This window comes from Crocuta crocuta, unplaced genomic scaffold (assembly GCF_008692635.1).
Source record: "Crocuta crocuta isolate KB4526 unplaced genomic scaffold, BGI_CrCroc_1.0 scaffold24, whole genome shotgun sequence".
In the NCBI taxonomy this organism is placed as follows: domain Eukaryota; kingdom Metazoa; phylum Chordata; class Mammalia; order Carnivora; family Hyaenidae; genus Crocuta; species Crocuta crocuta.
In genome coordinates this window covers 11,177,005-11,201,626 of record NW_027530974.1, presented here as the reverse complement: position 1 = coordinate 11,201,626, position 24,622 = coordinate 11,177,005, and the positions used below count along the sequence as shown (strand labels likewise).

The window sequence follows — 24,622 nt, the reverse complement described above, 5'->3', positions numbered from 1 at the left end:
TTTAAAAAATCCAATTAGGATCATTTAAAATTTCCTGTTCACATTTCTGTTATATGGGCAGACCAAGCCTTTATATTCCATTACGTAATCATGCAATAGATGCTGCCATGATATCTTCCAGGGGTTCTCTGTGTATTGTAGTCCTGTCACACGTGTTGCCAAAATGTTAGCAATGTGTAAGGCTTATTCTTGTTATAACTGAATATACCACAATGACTGTCAGATGGGGTTTTGAGTTGAGAGGCCATGTCACAAAGTACAGAGGTGGCATGTGTAGTTGATGTCCAGCTACAGCAACGAAAAGGGCCCTCACTGGAGTGCCGAGGCTAGCCTCCTGGATCTATAATAGCAGCGAGAGACACGCATGGCTCTGCTCACTGTCCACCAGACATAGAGGGGAGTAAGTAGAAACAAAAGAGCTGAGGATACTTGCATGGACACGCAGTCACTGCTCACTGGAGAAGGCTTTACACCATGGTTAGTATTGACTTGAGTCGTTCCAAGTCTCTGGATTTCCTTAAATGCACTGCCAAACCATCTAGAATTCAAAAGGACTTCAGGCACCCAAAGGCTGAGCACCACTGATGTTCATCTTTCAAGGGGCCCCCAGCGGCTGTTCAGGCTCAGTTCTGGGTGAGTTGCATCCATGCAGCCTGGAGCCCGTGGGCAACTCTCAGCCTCTCCCAGCACAGGCGTCTTCGTTTGTCAGAGGGGGCCATGGTGGGTCCCTTCTGGGAGGGTTTAAGAGCTAAAGTGCCATTTTTTACATGCTGGGTATAGAGTGGATGCACTATGAGATTTCTAATTTAGAAATCATTACTGTGAAGTCTCTTAGGTCAATCATTAGCAGCGTGAATTAGTCACTACTTTAATTGCCTACCCAGTGTCAAACAAAGAAACAAATTGCAGCAAGGTTTTCAGCAGTTCATGGCTACATAGGAGNGTTCTTTCTGGCTTCCATTTCTCTGCCCTGCATCCCTCCTCCCAGGCTGCTTCCTACCTAAGAAAACTGGGCTCGTAAAAAATACTTTATATTAAACATACACGCATGGTCATAGTGACTTGGTTTTGTATTATGACCATTCAAATGAATCAATAAATCTTAACAGTACAAAATGGAGTAGTAAGAGTTCAAATCACAGATGCAGGACAGTTGGGTCGATTTAGACACACACATTGGTTTTCAAACTTAAATTTCCTACCAGTCTGGGAAAACTTTCTTCTTTGCTTCTAGACACCTCTTTGGATAAAATGACTGTGCTAACTACAATAGTGCCATGGGCTTCGAGTGAAACAAGGCACATTCTGAAAACATAACTCTGGCCCTGTGATGTTATTGGGTGTTAAATTTTTTTCCCAGAGATCAGACAGTCAGAATGTTATGAAGTTAATACCATAGTATCAGATGGGCCCTTCCTAATTGAATAGGCATGTGAGAATAAAGAGGGGATTTATTTTATTAAAAGATTAAAGCTACTCTCCCAAATTTTAAGCGCTATTTCATTGCTTCTGATAACCTTCCAGATCCTATGAATTACATCATTCACAAATTGGGAAAGTTTTATTTATTGCTTTTAATTCTTATAAAAATATAAAGCAAATGACCAAATACAAAGATGAGGCTTAAAACAAAGCAGAACACACACACACACACACACACACACACACACACACACACACACACAGGGTCCCTATTCTTGAGCTTAACATCTAGGAGGAGGCGATCCAACAGGTGCATATAACTGGAAAACAAGGAAGGGCTTTGGAAGTGACATGATAAAGGCACAGAGATAAATGTAGGAGCAGAGCAGAGACTCAGAGACAACCTCACAGACAAACTTCATATCTAAGCAATGTTTCAAAAGATGGAGAAAATTTGAGCAGAAAGCACAGGAAAAGCATTTCATGTTTGCGAACGTTAGCATGCATCAGAATTGCCTGGAGGGCTTACTGAAACACAGATTTCTGGGCCCTCCCTTTAGAATTTCTCATTCAGCAGGTCTGAGGCTGGCCCGAATCTGCATTCCTAACAAGTTCTCAGGCGCATTTGCAAGTGAGAGGGTGGTGGGCCTCGGTGTACAGCTGTTGAGAATCGAGACCCTGTTAGGTTTTTTTTTTTTAATTTTTTGACATTTATTTATTTTTGAGGGACACAGAGAGACAGAGCACAAGTGGGGGAGGGTAAGAGAGAGAGAGGGAGACACAGAATCTGGAGCAGGCTCCAGGCTTTGAGCTGGCTGTCAGCACAGAGCCAGATGCAGGGCTCGAACTCACAAACCGTGAGATCATGTCCTGAACTGAAGTCGGACGCTTAATCAACTGAGCCATCCAGCTGCCTGAACCCTGTTAGGTTTTCAAGGCAGATTGGGAACTCCAGATCTGTATGTTTGGGAGGCATGTAGTAAAGCTCTGGGACTGGGTAGGATTCCTGAGAAACACAGTAGAGAAAGAGAAAATGGATAGAGTATACAACATGGAAATACAGTTGGTAGAAAGGGATAGGACCCTGGGAAATTGGGATTTCGGGAGTAGGAAGAGTAGAGGAAAAGAGCATTATGAAGCCAAAGGACAGAAATTCCATGACAGAACAGTAGTCAAGAATGGCAGACACTATTAGAATGTGAGGAAGCAAATACGAGGCCACTGAAATTGACAATTAGTCATTAGTGCCTTTCTCCGCATGTCACTGTGGGGCTGGAGTTGGCGACTAAGTTATGAATGGATGTTGACCACACAGAGGCTGTTGAGTCTGAAGAGGACTATGGGAGGCTGAGAGAGTGGGAGCCAGACCTCAGAGCTGCAGACATGTTTCATGCTTCTAGAAAAGTGAAATAGTCAAGACACTATGTCCTCACATAACCAGATCACTTAGGAAGAGATTTATTTTAGAAAGGAGTTGAAGAGTTTGATGCCTCGAAAAGCATGGTTAAATAAATTCCCTACAATGTGTTAATTGATGGATTCTAAGTGTGATATTTTTAAAAGCACAGATGAGTCAGAGTCTCTGTGATAAAGTTTTCTGACTTAACTAATACGATAGTTTGATAAATTTTTGCCCCAGACTTTACCAAAAAATGTTAAAAAGCCCAATCCCAATCAACCCACATATAACCAAAAAGGAAAATTCTTTTGCAACACATATGTTGAAGATGAAAGAGGTGAGATTCTGAACAGCACTTGAAATAGTGATTTCCAGGGTCCCTCAGTGGCTCAATCAGTTGAGCGAGCATCTGACTCTTGATTTTGGCTCAGGTCATGATCCTGGATTCTGGGATTGAGCCCCGTGTGGGCCTTTGTGCTGGGCATGGAGCCTGCTTAAGATTCTCTCTCTTCCTCTGCCCCTCTTCTGCTAACTCTCTCAAAAAAAAAAAGAAAAAGAAAAAAGAAAAAGAAAGGAAATCATGATTGCTTTTACTGAACAATTTTGTAAATAAAAATGTGAATTACAATAAAGTTTCTGAACAAATTTCTATGGATTAATTATTATTCATTTTTTGGAATATGTATTTTCATACAGATGTACTCACTTGATCTCTACTATAAGTTTGACAAAAATAATAAGATACTATTTAATAAAATTTCTATAAGGAATGATTTCATACAGCAAAGATCATTGTGTAAAGGAACCAATCATCATCTTTCAAGTAAATCTGATTGATTGCAGTGAATTATTTCCTTTCAGGCATTGAACTCATGCATGATATCTCTCATTTCTTAGGCTATCAGTCTCTAAGCCATTTCAAGCAAGACAGAATGTATGGGAAGAACCTGGGGAAATTTATGGGACAAAGGAATTTTTCTGTCTTTTCTTTCTTTTTTTCTTTCTTCATTTATTCTCAAGTTGGATTCCATATAACACCCAGTGCTCATCCCAACAAGTGGGGACAAAGGAATTTTAAGAAACATATAAACAGAAGTCAACACTTGAAAGTGCCTCTTAGAGATCACTGAATAAAATGCAAGGTTGCTTTTTCTGAGCTAAATATGAGAATGATCAAATAATTCAACTGGCATATAATTCAATGGACATTTATTTGGTTTTAAATTAAAAAAGCAAAAGAAGTCTAAGAGACACAAGACCATCCCAGATAATGTTTTACAAGTGATGCTGATGACTTTTTTTCTCTCTCTGCCTGGCATAAGCCAATTCTAGAATAAGGAATCCTCTTTAGCCTTTTGTAGATGAGCAATAAATTGTTACCATTTGGGATTTTAACTCCATTCTAGGTAGCTTTTCTTTACAGAGGGATTAGAGCAGAGGTTCTCAAATGGAGAGTGGGGAGGCAATTTTGCCTTCCAGAAGACCTTGGTGATGGAGAGATTTTGGGTTGCTACAATAAAGGGAGGGATGTTACTGGCATCTAGAAGCCCAGTGATGCCGCTAAACATCCTACGGTACATAGAACAGCCCCCACTCCCTCCAACAAATCATCATCTGGCCCAAAATGTCACAGTGTCAAAGTGGGGAAACTGAATTAGAGCACAGCTTAGCGACATTTAGAAACGTATATGGTCACACTCCCAATGCTTCTAGCATGTTTTAGTATGGATAGACAGCAGTGATGTTCTTTTTCCTATTTATTAAAACACATTTTACACTGGAGAGTGCATGTCTTTTAGTTTATTGTGGAGCTGCCTGAGAATGGTGTGGTTGGCAAGCCTTTGTGATCTTTAATTTCATCTTCTTCCTTGCCCAACCCACTGGAGGATGCATTCTGGTCTTCTCCCCTTCCTTAATCTGCCTCCTCCTTCCCCTGTACCCTGTGAAGGGTGGGGGGTGGACAGGGTTAGTGGTGCAGGTGTGAGGGTGGAAGGGGAGACATGGAACAGACACGTCACAAATCTAAATCTGCCCCTTGCCCCGTTCCCGGCACGTAGGTCCTGATTAGCTTCCCTGCTTGGCTCAGAGGTACCAGAATTCTGTGAGTTACCGAGTGTAGCAGTATTGACACAGACTTTCTTTCTTTTTTTTTTTTAATTTTTTAATGTTTTATTTATTTCCGAGAGACAGAAAGAGAGAGAGACAGACAGACAGACAGCGTGAGCAGGGGAGGGTCAGAGAGAGAGGGAGACACAGAATCTGAAACAGGCTCCAGGCTCTGAGCTAGCTGCCAGCACAGAGCCTGACACGGGGCTCGAACCCACGAACCGTGAGATCATGACCCAAGCCAAAGTCAGACGCTCAACCGACTGAGCCACCCAGGCGCCCCTTGACACAAAGACTTTCAAAGAAGAACACAGAGAAGCGATAAGATGATGGGACCAAATAGGAGCACATGTCAACAGAGCACAGATAAGACAGTGCAGCTTGGTAGCAGGTCACAATTGAATACACAGGCTTTGAAAGGGCAGCCTGGTATTTCACATGCACGCTCACCTTCACTTCATTATAGAGTGTGTCTCCTCCTCCCTAAAAAGCCACATAGACAAGCTATCTTCACATACACTTTTTATGTGGTCACTCTTGTCATCCAACAACAGGGAAGGAATTAAATCAGTTTTCTTCTTAAAAAAAAAAAAAAGAGCGAACCCCTAAACTTGAGGTCACTTTAAAAATCTCTCTTCTTGGGGCACTTTGGTGGCTCAGTTGGTTGAGCGCCCGACTTCGGCTCAGGTCACGATCTCACAGTCTGTGAGTTCCAGCCCCCATGTCGGGCTCTGTGCTGACAGCTCAGAGCCTGGAGCCTGCTTCAGATTCTATCTCTCTCTGCCCCTGCCTGACTCACACTCTGTGTCTCTCTCTCAAAAAATAAACATTAAAAAAAATCTCTCCTTTCAGAATAAAATGATAGAGAGGAGGACCTCTTGTGTCAAGGGCTTTCTACTGGGAAGACAGCCGGCACCGTCTTCAATTGCTATGGGTTTAAGCTTACGATGCAGTATTTCATTGATTGTACTATGCACACTTGAAGAAACATTTTAACACTGAAGAAAGCAAGATACATCTTATAACTGATGGGATAAGAGAGCACTGTGTCATGGCCTAATTGGTTTTCTCTTTTTTGGTGGTGGATAAAATAATGGTACATCCTATAATTGATAGCATTTTAGATTTAATGAAGTCAGTGTTCTCCAAATTCCTTAGAATCACTTGGAGAAGACCAGTCATCTCTAAAATTGCTTCTCTTTTGAAACTGATAGATACATCTTTTCTTTTTTAAATTAGCTTCTTGTTCAACTTCTCCTTTGCCGTAGTTATATATTCCTCTTGCTAGAACATAAAAATGATTAATTTTGTGTGTAGCTTTTTGTTCCTAAAGCTGTTCCTTTCTCTTTTACACCATCATAAATTGCTAATGAGGACTACAAACTAATAGGGACTTAAAAATATTTACTTTTCTCAATAAATGAGGTAGGCTGGAAATAGAAGAGCTTAGGTAGGGATTAGTATCGACTCATCATTTTTGGCATTAACTGGCTATGTAAGCTTAATTGTATAATATATAGCACCATTTCCTATGATTCAAGGGATATATAAATTTAAGGGGTTGTGTGAGGTTAAATGATCACACCAGAACCTAGCAATTACATGTTGAAGTTCCATAAGTTTCAATCAGATGTGGCTATCAATATGGTATAAAAAAATGCTGACTGGATATCAGAAGACTGGCTCTGATGACAATTTATTTAGTCACTTGTCAGTGGCCTAATCCTTGATCCATATTCCTAAAGGCATTGGCTTAAATATTGCAAAAGAATATCATATTCCAGGAGCCAATGGTATGAAGGAAGAACTGAGCAAGAGTTTCTACTTTGCTCAATTAAGCATTATTAACTCACTCTCGTTTGCAGAAGGTTTCTCTTGCTTTTTATCTCATTTCCCCGGCTTAATTTAACCTCATTAATTCCAACCAAACCTCTAGATGATCTCCAAGATACTTTACAGCTTTCAAATTCCAGGGTTCTGCTAAATACTTCCTTCCTAAACTTCTACAGACTTCTTAGCTCCTTCTCTGCAATTAACTCCTCCCCCTTCTGCCATCCATGCCCTGACAGAGCTGTCAGCCACGCAGTGAGGATATTCTGTTCTTCATTTTCATTCTTATCAGTGAACCCTTAGAATTATTTTTGTGGCCCCTTTCTGAACTCGTTGTCCTTTGTCTACTACATTCTTTATGAAAACAGGATGCCCAAGCCACACGTGGTTCAGTTAGGTGAAGCTGGCCAACATCTGGTCCAAGAAAGCAGATGGTGCCCACAGTGCTGACCAGACCATCAGTCCTGTGGTCCTCTTGACCATCTCATTGACTGACATGCAGAATCGTGCTTTACCGCCAGATTGGACCGTTTGCCCACAATTCATGTGTACCCATCTTTCCACTCATATGTAGAATCTCCCCTCTCGACTATTGTCACATATATTCACAAGCTCTAAATCTTTCTCTAAATCACTTTACCAAAACAAACTATTAACTTAAGGCACATTGTCACATTTCTCCTTAGTTTTAGTATCTTGAATATAAAAATCAATTGCTCCTCAGCCTTTTGGCTAAATTCAAATGTAGTATCTGTTCTTATTAGTATCTTGAATACAAAAGCCAAAGGCCCTAACCCCAGTGCATAATTACTGTATATTATCTTCCCGGTGGTTTCACTTTATTTTTAAAAATACTATACTCAAAGATGTATTGGGACAATACACCACTTAGAAACTGAGAAGGGTCTGGGAGCCTGGGTGGCTCAGTCAGTTAAGCATCCAACTTCAGCTCAGGTCATGATCTCATGGTTCGTGGATTCGGGCCCCGTGTCAGGTTTTGTGCTGACAGCTCGGAGCCTAGAGCCTGCTTGGGATTCTGTGTCTCCCCGTCTCTCTGCCCCTCCCCCGCTTGCACTCTGTCTCCTCCCTCTCTTTCTGTCTCTCAAAAGTGAATGCATGTTAAAAAATTAAAACAAAAAGAAACTGAAAGGGTCCTCCCAAAATGAACTCTTCAAATTGACTTTTAAATTTCTTAACTGAAAATTTTCTAAATCACTTAACTCTCTCTTTGTTATGACTTCTCTAATAGACTACACATATTAAAATCAGGGAATCACTCTGCTAACTTCAAGGTAAAGAACAATGGCATACCATGAGACAATTTATTGAACCGGAGGCTAGGGCAAGTTTGTAATAGGCAAGAAATGCCCTAGGTTCAAGTCTGTCTCTTGTGTGTGTTGTCTATTTGTTCTCAGCTTGTAGCTTTTTGGTGAGATGCCTAGTCTTTGAGATGTTTTCTCTTGCACATATGGAATGCCAATCCCTGGGTTAAAAAAAAATTAAGTCCAGGGATTTATAACCCCTGATCCTCATTCTAACCAACAAAAAGTATAAGCACCCAGCCTAGAGATGGTAAGGTTAAGGAGTTTAGAAATTTTTTGTGCCACTGCTTTTTGTTTATACAACTCTTCTTGGTTCCTTCTCACTGGAGAAATGGAATGAATGGGGGATTGGAGGTCAGAAGACCTGGGTTCTAGTGCAGTGTCTGTTTTTCATTTTGGCCCCGATGTTTTCATGAGTAAAATGAGAACAAGAACAAGATTTTAAAGCTTGCACATGGTGTTGATGGAAAGATTAAAATCAACAAGGTGGGGCACTTGGGTGGCTTAGTCTGTTGAGCGGCCGACTTTCGCTTAGGTCATGATCTCGCAGTTCGTGGGTTTGAGCCCCACGTCGGGCTCTGTGCNACAAGAACAAGATTTTAAAGCTTGCACATGGTGTTGATGGAAAGATTAAAATCAACAAGGTGGGGCGCTTGGGTGGCTTAGCTGGTTGAGCGGCCGACTTTCGCTTAGGTCATGATCTCGCAGTTCGTGGGTTTGAGCCCCACGTCGGGCTCTGTGCTGACTGCCAGCTCAGAGCCTGGAGCCTATTTCAGAGTCTGTATCTCCCTCTCTCTCTGACCCTCCCCTGTTCACGCTGTCTCTCTCTCTCTCTCTCTCTCTCCTAGAAATAAATAAAAATAAATAAAATAAAAAAAATAAAATCAACAAGGTACGTGCAATCTTTTTGTGTGTGAACTAGAACACAGAATAACGTGGTATAGCATTAGAAAACAATGAGTTGAGTTATCCCTACTGTCGTTACCAGCATCATCTTCAGTTTTCTTCTACGCCTTTCAGTATATATGGCCACTTGAATCAAAGTCTGGCTATGAAAAATCCTATCAAAAGCGCCTTTCCTCTACTTTGAAGGTCATATTAAACTCAAGTTACCTCATGAGGAAAACAGTATCCACACTAGGTGATCATAGGGACTGACCACATGGCCATCCAGCTTTGCCAGGACCAAGATTACTGACATATCAGAAATTTGTAACATGTCCATTTCTACCAAGGAATCTGACTTATGAGATGGGGGGTGGCTTCTTATCCCCTCCCCCTAATAATACAATTAGTTTTTATCATTTCCTGGGGAATCCCTCCAAATGTTGTTACTAGAGATACTTAGGGAGCATGAAGTGATGTTTTCCCTATTGTCGCAGGAAGACAACATAGTTATTTTTCACCCAGAAAAGAAATTGTGGAAAAAATATCTAATATTTTGAAAACCTAATAACTGGTTCTAGCTTTGAAAGTGAACAATGGCTCATCTACATATGCAGTTTGACTTGGGTAGATATCAGAGATATCAAATAAGAAGCTGTGAAGATGAATTCTTTCTACATGAATGCCACCTCTAGTGTGACCCCAGCTTGATGCATGGCCTTAACTTTCATCACACGGTGGCATTTGTAAAACATTCTTTCTGTTGCATCATGATGAAATATCATGCTGGTGGGGATCCGTTTATAAATCTTTTATGGAGAGGACTTGAGGAAAACTGAAGTGAATCACATGTACCAAACATGCTCCCAAGAAAGGTCAAATTAAAAAAATGGATATTGCTTTTCCCAAAAGTGACTATGGTAGAGTCTGACATTTAAAAGGTGTCACTCAGCCTTTCTGCAATTTGACATAGTCTTAAATCAATGAAATGCTCCAACGTGCTACCTGGAGATCTTCACAAAGGAAAGAAAAGAGAACACTTTTAGAGTGGGAAGAATCTGAATATTCTTTTAAGTGGAACTGGCAGAATTTTTGTTAGGAAGGATCAACGAACTAGAATAAAAGAACAGAGAGGCCAGCCACCATACAGATTCAGGAAAGGGGCATGAACTATAGATGTTTTGAAACCATGTGAATTTGGTCTAACCCTGTGCCAGGGCCAACATGCTAATTAGGCATCAAAATTTACAAGGGATGCTCTGGAAATTAGCCAGCATTGAAGACAGCTTCCTTTGCAATATGCTGACTTCTTAGGTGACTGTCCAAAGTATGCAAGACAGGTCACTAATCCTCTCATTAGAAGACAGGATGTGCATTCTTTCCGAAAAAATCTCAAGAAGTAAGCGGTTGGCACTGTCAACTCAGCATTGCCTTGAAATTGGCCATTTTAACTTTTTTCAATTTATTTATTTTGAGGGAGACAGAGACAGAGCAAGTGGGGGAAGAAGAGAGAGAGAGGAAGAAAGAGAGAATTCCCAGCAGGCTTCATGCTGCCAACACAGAGCCTGATGCAGGGTTCGAACTCACGAAACTGCGAGACCGTGACCTGAACTGAAACCAAGAGTTGGATGCTCAACCTAATGAGCCACCCAGGCGCCCCAAAACTGGCCATTTATACTTAAGCTCAGTCATGCTATGACACTTAATTTACTTAAGGAGTGATAACTGGGCTGTGCCCAGAGCCCAGAATGCCCTTCTAATATTCACTGGCTTTTTGAATCATTCATTTTTTGGAATCTCAAATAACTTCTTACCTCTCTTGCTAGGCTTTCTCTACCATCTCAGGCAGTGGTACTTTCCACTCCCCAACCTGAACTTCGCCTCTATCATTCTATCCCTGGCATGGCCACCCTCCCTCCCCCCTTGCTTGTCTTATCTAAATACCCACCCAAACACCTCAGCTCTCTTCAGTGAAACCTTCCCTCTTTTCTTCTACTTTCTTCTCTCCCTCCCTCCTTCTTTTCCCTCTTCTTCTCCCCCTCATTCAGTGAGTGTTTTGACTGGTGACTCTGCTAATTACGGTGGCAGGCACAGAGGACAGATACAGTAATTAGCTCAGATCCCTTCACATATATGTGTATACAGGGTGTATGCATGTTTGGGAAAGTGGTTAATGTCCTCAAGATGTAGTCAAGACTGAGGGTAGAGGGAGGTTACTCTAAATATCGTTTTCTGGAATGATCTTTTGACCAAGTGACATTTGACATTTGAGCTGAGACCTAACTGCCCTGTGAAGGTCTAAGAGGAAGTGTTCTAGGTAGAGAGAATAAGCAGTGCAGAGCCCCAGAGTAGGAATGAGCCCGATGTTATGATAGACAGAAAAGCCACTGTGTGTGGCTGCAGTGTGGTGGGGGGAGGGGACCGGGGGTCTAAGAAGAGGTTGGTACAACAGGTGGACTGAGCTGGACCAGGGTCTCCACTGGCCATGGGGCAGGTAGGCTCACACCTACTTCCCCTGCGCTCCTACTGCACATGCTGTCTCCACTGAAGCAATTCAGTTGTTCCTTTACATTATTCTTGTTTGTCCCTGTTCCCTACTAGCATATCAGCCCCAGAATATCATGGAGAAGATGCTCAAAGAATTATTTATCAAGGGGCTCCTGGGTGGCTTAGTCGGTTAAGCGTCCGACTTTCGCTTAGGTCATGATCTCGCAGTTCGTGGGTTCGAGCCCCGCGTCGGGCTCTGTGCTGACTGCCAGCTCAGAGCCTGGAGCCTGTTTCAGAGTCTGTATCTCCCTCTCTCTCTGACCCTCCCCTGCTCACGCTGTCTCTCTCTCTCCTTGAAATAAAAATAAAAATATTTAAAAAAAGAATTATTTATCAAAAGAAGTAATGAATGATTGATTATCTTTCAGTTGCATGTCCCATGGTTAGAGCCATTGAAGTTATCAAACTGTGAAGGGCCAGCCTGCCTGGAGATGGCTTAGTTGGTTGAGCATCTGACTCTTGATTTTGGCTCAGGTCGTGATCCCAGGGTTGTGGGGTCAAGTTCTGCACAAGGCTCCATGCTGAGTGTGGAATCTGCTTGAGATTCTCTCTCTCTCTTTGTCTCTCTTCCCCTTGCCCTCGTTTGTGTGTTCTGTCTCTCTCTCTCTAAAATAAAATTTAAAAAACAACCAAACTGTGAAGGGCCCGTGGATAACAGGTACTGATTGCCTGATTGAGAATTCAGTGAAGGTATTTGTCCTTGAACTACTACATAACAGCATACATGAATGGATAGCTGTTTTTGGGGGTGTGATCTCTGTTATACACCCTTATTCCAGGAGCTTCTGGGAGGACCCCTTGGCTGCCTGCAAGCTGGATGCTACAGAATTTTCGGTAGGTTTTGATCCCATCAATCTGTCTTCCTGTCTATTGGATGCACCAGGCTGGACTAGTCACATCCATGACTCCTGTAAGGACTCAGGACTTGCAAGATCAGCTCTTCTGTCCCCAGGTCAAATTCTGCTATTACTCACTCTGCTCTCACCTCCCCGCTCCCCCTTTCTGCCTCCTCTCCTCTACCCTATATATGCAGGCCTGCATGCCAGCCCACCGCTGGGCTTTTCCTAGGCTTCTCCAAGTATGACATACCAGACCTAAGGTCTGGTGCTTCCACGAAAGCACTTGTGCCCTTGAGTAACTTAATTGGTATTTGAGTCACTTTTCTTTCCTGTAAAGTGGAAGTGGTGATAGCTGGCCTTTGGCATTGGTATGCAGAACGCCTGCGAATCTTGCAGAGGTGTCAGCCCAGAGTGTGGAATGCAATGGACAAATATAGATACTAGATTCTTCTTGTTGTTCTTGCTTCAACCTTGCCTGTGGACACAAGCCTTGGAGTGTCCCACTGTTTGCTTGTCATTAAGTCCCCGTGAGCATTCTTTTCATGATTCTACCTTTATTTACCTAAACTATTCTTCCTACTGTACTTCTCTCCTTAGGTATTTGTGGAAACTCTGGGCACCAATGCCTAGTGGGTATGTTGGGAACCTCACCCAGAAATTGAAGATCAGAAGACAATTTGTTATTGATTGAGTACCACGTGTCTAAAAAAATCAAGGCATCCATATGCTGTGGTCATTCTGCAGAGGCCTCTTAAATTGTTTTTTAATATTTATTGGGGGGGAGGGGCAGAGAGAGAAGGAGACAGAGAATCTGAAACAGGCTCCAGGCTCTGAGCTAGCTGTCAGCACAGAGCCCGACATGGGACTCAAACCCACAAACCGTGAGATCATGACCTGAGCTGAAGTCAGATGCTTAACCGACTGAGCCACCCAGGCACCCCTGCAGAGGCCTCTTAAATACCCATCTTGCTGTGTAGGGCATGGCTATGAGGGCCTTGTCCTAGCCCTCAGTCAGCGGGCAGGGGAGGCGCTGTAGCCAGGCCAGTCGGTACTGGGCACTAGGTCCATGAGGCAGCAATATAAGGGTACCGGACATCAAGCCCTCTTCCAAGTAGCACACCCTGGGAAAAGGAAAATGTTCTCTTGTCCAAACTGTTTGTATACAAATTGGATTTGATACATAACTACTCTAAACCAAAAAGCACACACATTCTTACTTAAGTCAGAGGGCACTCGAAATATAGAAGAAAATGCGTATATTTAGTAATTATAGCAATTAAGGCTCCCCCCCCATATATTTCCTAAATGCTGTTTTTCCCCCTTCCTTCTGAGGTTCTTTCAACTTCATCAAGAAGAAAAATCAGCTTTGTTGACCTTGGCAAACTTTAAGTAAGTTATACCATTTAACTCTTTGCATTCCCAATGTACATGCTGGAATTCTTCTAATGTAGCATTCTTGATTTACTTAGCTTCACTGAATGGCCAAGAATCATTTGGGAATCTTTATGGAATTTGGAGAACAATGACTTATGTTTCTCCGTGAAGTTGAAGATTCTTTTTCCCAAAATGAATGTCCTAAAATGAAGATTCATTTTCCTAAAATGCCTATAAATTCTGTTTAAGCGAAGACAAATTTTCTATCAGGAATTTTCCCTGAGGAAAATTCTCTCATCTGCCAAAAAGAAAAAAAAAAGAAAGAAAAGAAAAAGAAAAAAGAAAGGAAGAGGGGAAAGTCAACCTAATGGGCTCATTTACTTTGCCCTCTACAATGTGGTGGCATAAAGTATATTGAATAAAAGAAACCCCAAAACCACGATGGGACTCTCCAAACCAAAATTTATTGGTTTTGTTGTCATTTTCCTTCCCCAACTCATTACTTGGTGGCATGTTCCCTGTGTCAAACACTAGGACCCATTAATCATACATCCAACCTTTTATGTGGGCAATTTTGTTACAGTCCTGTGGTTTCCAACTTATTCGTGAATCAAAATGTTCTTTCCCAGGAGCATTAAATCACAGGCAGTTTGTGCTCCAAATGTCTTTATCCTTTTAACATGAATTAATAAGCTTCCTGGAAAGGTTAACAAAATTGCAATGCAAGATAATGGTTGTCATTCACATCCTTAATTGACACAGCTAGTTCCCAGAGAAGGGAGGTGTGGGGGGACTTCAAAAGGGGCTTAGTGCTAAGTAGTTAGTTCCGGACTATATAGAGCTCCTGGCATTTGTTTGCATTTTGATGATTTATTAATGGTTCTTGCTAGTCTGTAGGCAAAAGTATCCTTTACATTATTTTTTTTTTCAGTTTTTATTCTACATCCTTGATACTCAAAGTTCCATCCATGAACTGGCAGCTTGAGTATCAACTGGGGAGCTCCTTTGAAACGCAGACTCTCAGGGGTCACTGGGTGACTCAGTGGGTTAAGGATCTAACTTCAGCTCAGATCATGAGCACACAGTTTGTCGGTTCGAGCCCCACGTCGGGCTCTGTGCTGACGGCTAGCTCAGAGCCTGGAGGCTGCTTCGGATTCTGTGTCTCCCTCTCTCTCTGACCCTCCCCTGCTCACGCTGTTTCTCTCTCTCTCTCCGAAATAAATAAAACATTAAAAAAAAAAAGAAATGCAGATGCTCAGGTCTCATCTGAGACCTAGAATATTGGAATCTGTACTTTAACAAGATTCCGGGCTTATCCATGTGCACACTAATATGAGAGGCAATAATCTACCTAGACAGCCCCTCAGGGCTGGTCCTTCTCTCAAACCCCCTCTCCTCCAGCCGATCTTTGTAAATTACAGATGTGGTTATATAATTCTCTTACTTACAAATGTCAAGTCCATTCCTGTAACTCGCCTGCAAGGCTCCCTGTCATCATGTCCCTGCCTTCCTGCCTGTCCCTAAGCTTCTTCCCCCTCCCCACACCTGCCGTTCTAGATCAGTGTGTCCATTAGGGCAGCCACCAGCCATATGCAGCTACTGTACACTTCAAATGTGTCCAGTCTGAACTGAGATGTGCTGTAAGTGACAACATACACCACATTTCAAAAGCTCCATATGGGGAAAGAATGTGAAATATCTCATTAATTTTTTATATCGAGGACATGGTGATACATACCATTTCAGATATATATTACAGGAAGTGAAACAAAGTCTCGAAATTATTTTCCACTTTTATCTTTTAAAAAGGTGGCTACTAGGAATTTTAGGTGCATTTATTTTTATTGAACAGTGCTGTTCTCTGCCCACTATATTCAGGTTTGTGGTCTGTTTGAGCAGTTCCTTTGGTTTGGAATTTTCTTCTTTACCCCTGTCTGCCTGGTGAGCGATTTTCCTATTCAAACACATCTGCTCTACCTGTCATATTCTTTATCTTTATTCAGGATAAATCAAGGATACCCTGAGCATTTCAGCAGTACCCCATTGAAGGGTTATCAAGCTATCACTGTCATCTGTTCCTAGTTTAGTCTCTTACTATATTGATTAATCTGTGAGTTAAAGGGGGAGGGGGATGTCTCATACTTAAGGGTCTACTGTGTGTGAAGTGGACTAACCATTTTACAAAGTGGCGTGTTTTATTTTGTCCTCAGAAGTAGGCCAAATGGGGTGAAGCTCAGAGATCGTAATTTATTTTTCCAAGGCCACACAGCTGCTAAGTGGCTGACCCATATTCAAGTCCAAGACTCTCTGACTTCAAACTCTGCCTTTCACGGTGAATTCTCACTTAGGTTATTAATTGCCATAGGATAGTGGGGAGGAAGTTTTGGGAAAGTGATATTAATTGCATGGGAAATTTGATGCCCTTCCCCTTTATAAGTAGGCTTCATGGCCAGCATGGAGCTCATTGTGGGCCTTGAACTCATAAGCTTGAGATCAAGACCTGAGCTGAGATCAAGAGTCGGATACTTAACTGAGCCACTCATGCCTCTCCAAGTCATGCCCCATTAAAAAAAACAGAAATGTGAGTATGTCTTTAGAAAGCTGATTTATGCCATATATTTTTTCCTTGACTTTGGACAGTAGAATGTTATGGTTGAAACACCAGTAGGTTGGTAACAACAAATCTTGGATTCTGATGCAGCTTCTACCACTAAATTAACTTTAAAAAGTCACTCCACCTATCTGGGTTTGGTTTCTTAATCAATATAATCAGAATTTGGAGCACCAGTTGTCTCCCAGCTCAAAGGTTCATAAAATTTATCTTCTCTCTGTGATTTTGCATTTCTTTTCAAAGAATGGATAATACATTTTCCTTCTGTTCACTTGATATACAAGAAGGATGGAGAAATAGACACAGGAACTGAAATCCTACACTATCTCATTCAGTTAACCCTTGTCCCTTGCCAAATGGCTTTCTTTAAAAAATGCCAGTCATGGAAAAAATAACCAACCTGAATAAGGGACAAATTATATACAAAGCTTTACAGTCCCAAGATTTTATTACCCAATAAAACTCTAGAGTCAGTACTGGTGGGAATGGTTGCCAACTGCCACACAAGGAAACACTTGAAATATGTTCAATTTTAATTCTAAAACTCATGAAAATCCAACTTAATAACCTTGATCAGAGAACTTGAGAAATAGTGCAACACAGGCTGAAGCACTTAATGTGAATGATCCTTAATAATCATCTTTTCCTTTCTATCCTTTTCTTTTCTTTCTTTCATCCTCTAGCTCTTTCTTTTCCTTCCTTCTTCCCTCTCTTCCTTCCTTCCTTCCTTCCTTCCTTCCTTCCTTCCTTCCTTCCTTCCTTCCTTCCTTCTTCTCTCTCTCTTTCTCTCTCCCCTCTTCCCTCCCTCCCTCCCTCTTTCTTTCTTTCCAACATGGGGCAAGAATTGATAATGACCTTAAGGGAAAAATACAATTTTGAAGATAAAATTAAAATGACAAATCTCATGAACTTCACTAGGAACAAGAAAAATCTAAAATCTAAGCATGTTTTTGACTAGAGGGAGCTTGCCAAAAATAGAAAACACGTAGGTGTAGTCAAGATAGAAAAGCTTCAGAATTCCTTTGATGATTGCTCCCTCAAGAAAGCTTTTATTTAAGGAACAAATACAGTGGGAATATCAAGCTTAAGAATGTACAGCTCTGTTTAATATCCCTAAATCTTGAGTTCCATTTTAATGGAGTGTATGAAGCCTCAGAGTTCAAAAGAATCCTAGCCCCAAGTTACATTTTCAGGATTTTGAACAAAAATGGGAAGAACAGGATCATAACAGACTAATTCCTAAGACACAAAACACTGAAATTTTCAGCTATAAATAGCTTTAAATATATGGCATGAATGTAATGTCTGCAGCATTTGAATTTTAGAGTATTTGAGTTTTCTCAGAAATATGAAATTTTACTTTTTTTTCCACTTTTTTAATGTGTATTTATTTTTGAGAGAGAGACAGAGACAGAGTACAATCAGAGGAGGGGCAGAAAGAGAGAGAGACACAGAATCTGAAGCAGGCTCCAGGCTCTCAGCTATCAGCACGAAGCCTGATGTGGGACTCAAACTCACAAACTGTGAGATCATGACCTGAGCCCAAGACAGATGCCTAACCGACTGAGCCACCCATGGGTCCCTCTCAGAAATAAAAATTATTCTGCAGATTTTATTTTTTCAGGATGATGTCAGAACTCTTTATTCTCTGATTTCTAACCTATTATGCATATATATACATATATATAAATGTAAATATACACATACAAATAAATGCCTACACCTATTTTCATATATTTATATATACATGCATATATTAAAATCTCCATTGAGTCTCTGTTTGAAAGTCATTGTCAGAGAAGCCTTCCTGGACCAATCTTTATAGTAACTATCACCCATCTCTGCTCCTTTATCTTCTATCCATTTTTCTTCATGACACTATCACCATCTGCATATTATGAAACCTACCATGTACTTACTATCTGCTTTTCTTACCGTGGCATAGCTCCCAGAAGAAGGGCAATATATTTCCACATTGGTCATTGCTGCACCTAAAAATAGAGGTGCTCAGCAAACATACACAGGGAACAGAAACATGGTGGCTGCTTATTTGGTACAGGGCACAGTGCTGGTCATTCTACACATGGTAACTCATGCCCTCATTTGATCTTCTGAATGAAGGTTATGGCTCTGGCACATTTTCTTTTCATTCTAGAGGTGACTTTTCTAGAAGTGAAGAAACTCTCCCAAGCAGGCAGCATCAAGCCTTGTCTGCCAGTGCATCGAGCCATTTGACTCCTCTGCCTCTTCCTCAGCCTCTTTCCTGAGGTGGATGAGTGAGCACCTGCTTTTGCCAAAGGTCTGGTCTCTTCACTCCTCCCTGAGAACACCAGGTTCATACTTCACTGTAAAGCTTTGCTCAGGTCACTTCCATTGTGGAGGAAGTGAGATGAGTGACAAGTTCCTGGGGTCTTATTCATCTCTGGCTATTTGAGCGGATCTAATTCCTTAAATATATTCCTCCATCCCAGGGAGAGAACAAGAGGAAGTATGTCAAACTGCCTTGAAAGAGGCTCCCATCCAGCAACCCTTCAGCAGCCATAGGTGTCAGGACTGAAGGATGAAAGGCTGAGCTTCTCTCTAAAGAAACACCTCATGGTCTCTAAAATCGTTCACTTACTTCTCTTCTCCCTCACTCCAGAGGGTAGTCCTTTGCTTTTCATATCACCTTCTATGGTGATAACCATAGAAGGTTAGCCTATTGTATAGCATGTAACTGCTTATGTGACAGTCCCTCCTAGGCGCCCCGCTCTGAGCATCCCACTACGTGACATAATATGGTTAGTGCTCAACCCATGTTGGCTGAATGGCTACTGAATAAGTTGCCTATTGTGTTGGCTCATTATTCATTCTCCTTTTAAAAATAACAGCACACTGATTTTAAAGGGAGAAACTGTTCTTTCCCCATTGGAGCCAGTTTAGATAGAAAGGTCCATCAAGTTGCCCCAAACTCCCCTGGCCAATGGCTGGGCAGTTGACCAATTTAGGCCAATCAGAGCTCTCTTTCTGGAATTTCGACCTTGATCCAAATGGAGGTCATAATTTAGCCTGATGTGGAGACTGGAGGAGATGGGTTCCAGGCTCTATCAAAGCCTAGTTCATCACCTTCCTTCAGATTCTTTGATCCATCCCATGGATGTCCAATAATACCATCTTTCCATAAATTAGCCATTGCCAGTCTCTGCTCTTTCATTCAGCAAATACTTGCTGGGCACAGCTATGTGGCCTTTCTCATTAAACAAAACAGACAAGGATCATTGGTCTTATGGAGCTTGCATTTTGTCAGCGATACAGATGGTGAACAATAGAAGCTGGGATTGGGCAAGTAGTTTGCAATTTAAAATGGAAGAGTTGTGGGGGGCCTTGCTGAGGTGAAGGACACTTGAGCAGGTACTTGGAGAAGGTGAGGGAGTGAGCCATGTGATATATGGTGGACCAGCATTCCAGACACAGGAAAACAGTCAGCAAAAAGGCTGTGATGTGCAAACTTACCTGATATGTTCATAAAGAGGGGAGGTCACTGTGGCTGGATCAGAGAGAATGCTGAGTAGATCCATTTGAGGGGACAAGGCACAGGTAACAGGGTCCCAGACCGTGAAGGCCCTGCAGGTCATTGTAAGAATTTTGGCTTTTACTCCAAGAGAAACCGGGAATGAGTAAGGTGTTTTGGAACAGATAAGTGGACATGGCCTTTCATTTTAAAAGATCACTTTGGCTTCTGCTTTGGGAGTAGAACTCTAGTGAGGAAAAAGCAGAAACAGGGATTTATTTGAAGGCTATTAGAATGAACCAGGAGAGAGATCATGGTGTTATTGAACCAAAGTGGTTCAATACCAGTAGAAGTGGACAGATGTGGTCAGACACTAGAAATTTCTTTTAACATTTCCAGATGTAGGTGATAAGAGAAAGAAAGAGTCAAGAATGACTTTAGGCTCTTAGACTAAGCAAGTCAGGAAGATGACTGTAGTCATCAACTTGGATGGAAAGGCTGAGGGTACAGCAAAATTTTAACGGGCACAGACGAGGAGTTCAGTTTTGGATAGATGTTGGACATTTAGGTAGGAATGTCAAAGAGTGGTTAGATATGCAGTTACAGAGTTTGGAAGGGTCTTGGCTCAGAACCTGAATTTGGACGTTATCTCTGCATACTTGGTATTTAAAATCATGAGACCAGATGAGACCCCAAAAGAGTTGGTATAGATGGAGAAGAGAGGGCCAAGGACCTAGCTCTGAGGCAGGCCAATGTAAAAGATCAGGGGTTTCAAAAGGAGATCAGGAGTAAATTATCGGTGACTCTGGAGGGTAACCAAGAGAAAGGCTTCCCTGGAAACCAGGCACGTGAGGCAAGTTTGCCAGTGGAAGGTGGCTGGGTCCTACCATCACCAATGATGCTGCAGGTCTAGAAAGACAAGATACAGGACTTGGCCTTTAGATTTAACAGTATGGAAGGGATTAGAGGTCTCAGCAAAAGCAATATCAGGGAAGTGTGAAGGCAAAAATGTGAACCCAAGTGATTTAAGAGGAAATGAGAACACAGATATTGAAGACCAAAAAAAATGTTGGTTTGTATCATCCCAAGAACCTCACCAAGTAAAAATATAATCCAGCTATTCAGTTCTTTTTTTTTTTAAGTTTTTTTTTAAAATGTTCTATTTATTTCTAAGACAGAGAGAGAGAGTGAGCAGGAGAGGGTCAGAGAGAGAGGGAGTCATAGACTCTGAAACAGGCTCCAGGCTCCGTGCTGGCAGTCAGCACAGAGCCCGACGCGGGGCTCGAACCCACGAACCGTGAGATCATGACCTAAGCAAAAGTCAGACGCTTAACCGACTAAGCCACCCAGGCACCCCCAGCTATTCAGTTCTTGAGTGACTTCTTTTCTTCTCCAAATACTCTTGCTTCTTCAATTCCTGTCTTCCTTTCAAAGTCCAACTCATGTTACCTGTTTTGTCCTTGCAGATGTGCTGAAGCATTTATTCTCTAGGACCTCAATTCAGCATTTAATCAAATTCTGCCTGTACTCTACTCTTCTCTTACATGTCTTAGCTCTCTCCGCAACTATTAGCCCCTGGAAGGCAGATACAGTGCTTTAAATTTGTTTGGTGTTCTTATAAATGAACTCTAAAATATTATGCACTCAATGCCATCCAAAGAGGCCTTGGCCACTCTTCTCTGTCCAATTAATTTATATTCTCTGATAACCAATTCCTCCCTTGATTAATACTTTGACATGTAAGAATAATAACCAATATGAATTAATATTGGTATCTTGTGCCACCTAAAAATCATAACAGCGTATCAACATGAAATACCATTGCATCAAAATTTTATGCCCCACATGTCCTCAAAGTCCTGATGACATGCTTTCGATTGTTATATTTCATTTCTCTCCATCACCCTATGAGGTCCTCATTAAAAGTATGTGACTCTGTACATCATTGCTAGGTCATTCAAAATCTTGAACAATAACTCTGAAAAGATAACACTCCTCTCTTGCTTACAGTCTCTGGAAAAAGGAGAAGGGGTTTCATTTCTGCAAAGCCCACACCTTGCTAAATAGTACAAACTGAAAATATTGTGAGTAGCTACACCAGCTGATATAGTGGGGGAACTTGCAGAGGGGAGCTGTGGCTTTGACAGTGCTCAGTTTCTCTCATCTACTTTGCTCGAATCTGCTGCTAATGGACCCAAGTACCCTCTTGAATCCTCAGGCTTAAGCCAGGATAGAGGTGGAAGGCCATGGTTTCTATGTTTGACACCCTTACTCATCCTGAGAGGCTGAGATATTGGTTCCTGTCTAGAAAGGTCACTCTGGGTAGAGCAATGCAATTGGTAAAAGCCCTGGGACTCCGTAGGCTATGGTCAACACATGAGCCTTGTTCCTGCTAGAATCCCTCCAGGAGGAGAGCTGTGATTTAGCATTCGACCCCAGCCAACCATGAGATTGATTCTGAGCAGGATCTCCCAGCTTGGTGGAGGAGCCTGACTTAATTAGAAGCAAAGTGGCCTCTTTCTTAGCCTTCCTGGCCTTTGTGTAAAGGCAGGTTAGAATTAACTCTCCCCAACACATCTCTGACTGTTCTCTTCATCAGTATCCTGAGACACCATTGGCCAGGATCATAACTTTTCCAGTCTTGGCTATGAATGTGTAAAATTAAAATCTGCCCCCACAAAACACCCTCCTGCCTTTGACATTCAAGTCCTGGAAGGACACTGGTATCTTTTTTTATAAGGAAGAGTTTTACTACCAAGAAAGGTAACCATGGAGCGTTTAAGTCAACATTCAAAATTCTCATGCTTTACCCCTGCTTTTAATCTCATATCTAGTACGTTCTAAGCCACAATAATAATCATGAAGTTTGAACTTAAAAAGATAACATTATTAGTAGAAAGAAGCTGATGAGTGCTGCTGGCTTTGCATCAAAGCTTAGCATCAACCCTTGATTCAACCTTGAGCTTTCTACCTCACAATTGCCCCAACTCATCACATGAGGGGGTAATCTCTAAGCTCCCTCCTATTTAAATATCCATGAAAACTGTCCATTCAAGTCATCTCTTTTTCAGTCAATTGGAAAATAGTCACGCTTTTCAACTGCTTCACTAAGTGAACTATTTTCTTTGGTGTAGTACTTCACCCATGCTGTAATAGCTTATTTCCAACATTTCTGAAGTTAGATAAAACTTATAATTTTCCCTTAGTTATAGAAGTCAGGGCATGATGTCTGTCCCACTGCCCCTCTGTTTCCCAAAACTCATTACCACAGGTGATTTAACTTGGTAGTTACATATAAAACATGTCATTTTAGAGATGGAATATTTTTATATATGACCCTAATTTTAAGTATCCATCTTTGTGACACTGAGGCTTAGCTAAGTGCTTTTAAAATAGAGGAGACAAACAAAACGACCAGTTTTATCAAGATTGTTGATGGCGGGCACTGAAGGGCTTGGCTCTCGTGTTCCGGAAACAACTATCATTTTGAACTCAACTTCAAAGCCACAATTTCCAGGTGGCTAACTTCTTTGACACTTAACTACTTCAAATAGTGTGGCAACGGAATCTGTCACTTCATGTGGATCCCAAACAGCCCGAAAGCACATATGTACCACCGCTAACAAGCGACACTTTCCAGAAACGGGCCGTTCAATATTTTCTCTGCTATTCTTACTTAAATACTGATTTAAATACTTACTTAAATACTGATTCCTGAAGCTTAGGTCCAATTACATAGCAAACATCACACTCTGGACTGTATTAAGCCCCATATTTGATGCTTTGAAATTGATCATTACTTAAATTTTTTAAATGTTTGTTTATTTTTGAGACAGAGAGAGACAGAGTATGAGTAGGGAAGGGGCAGAGACAGAGGGAGACACAGAATCTGAAGGTTCCAGGCTCTGAGCTATCAGCACAGAACCCGACCTGGGGCTTGAACTCACGAACCGTGAGATCATGACCTGAGCTGAAGTTGGATGCTTACCCAGTGGTGCCACCCAGGTGCCCTACTTTGAAATTGATTATTAACAAAAAATCAGAATTTGTGCTAGGAATTATTTTCCTATTCAAAAGAATCACCTTAGAGAGCTATGCATTTATAATACTGGCATTGGTCTAACACACACACATACACACACACCCAGTAAAACTAGAAGCTCCTGGTTTTGGATTATCATAAGTTTATGAGTAGCATAAGAAAACCAGTCACATTCCTTTATAATCGAAACTTGTGTTATATATAAGACGCTAAAGGGTGTGTAGCCAAACTATTATAACCAAGGTCTTGTTTACTGGAGAAGAACATACAGTCTCTCACATCAGCATGTTAATATTTTTGAGTACCCAGAGGCAGGGGAGAAACCACATTAAGATGAAAAGTTTTTGTTTTCCTTTAGAGCAGTGGTGCCCACTAAGGTGGACACAGGGGCCCTTCTATCTGCTGGCAACACAGGCAACTTTAGTGGGGGAAGCTCAGTGCTGGTCTACGCATCAGCTCTCATGAAGTGCATTCTTTTCTCATGGGTATGGCATGGGTATTTCTTCTTAGACTATAAACTCCTAAAAGGAGTTTAGTTTTTGCTTTCTCTTTCTCTAATATGTGTGTATGTGTATGTGTGTATCTACATTTCAGATTTATATCATCATATATGTGTATGTGTCTGTAAGCATATCTAGGTATATATCATCATATTTATGAGTATATATGTGTATAGATGTGTGTGTATGTGTGTGTGTGTGTGTGATCATGTGCATGTATGTGTTCATCCTAGCACTATCTCCTATAAAGGCTAT

General features: G+C 41.5%; 1 protein-coding gene and 1 non-coding gene across 2 annotated transcripts in view; one reads left to right on the top strand and one right to left on the bottom strand.

Annotated features, from left to right (window-relative positions):
* Positions 1 to 24,622, bottom strand: part of PHACTR1 (phosphatase and actin regulator 1) — a 571,513-nt gene that overhangs the window by 479,548 nt on the left and 67,343 nt on the right. The gene's annotated exons all lie outside the window — the stretch shown is intronic.
* Positions 7,470 to 7,657, top strand: LOC144236481 (U2 spliceosomal RNA). Its single transcript, XR_013336566.1, has one exon. It is a non-coding gene; the product is annotated as a U2 spliceosomal RNA (small nuclear RNA).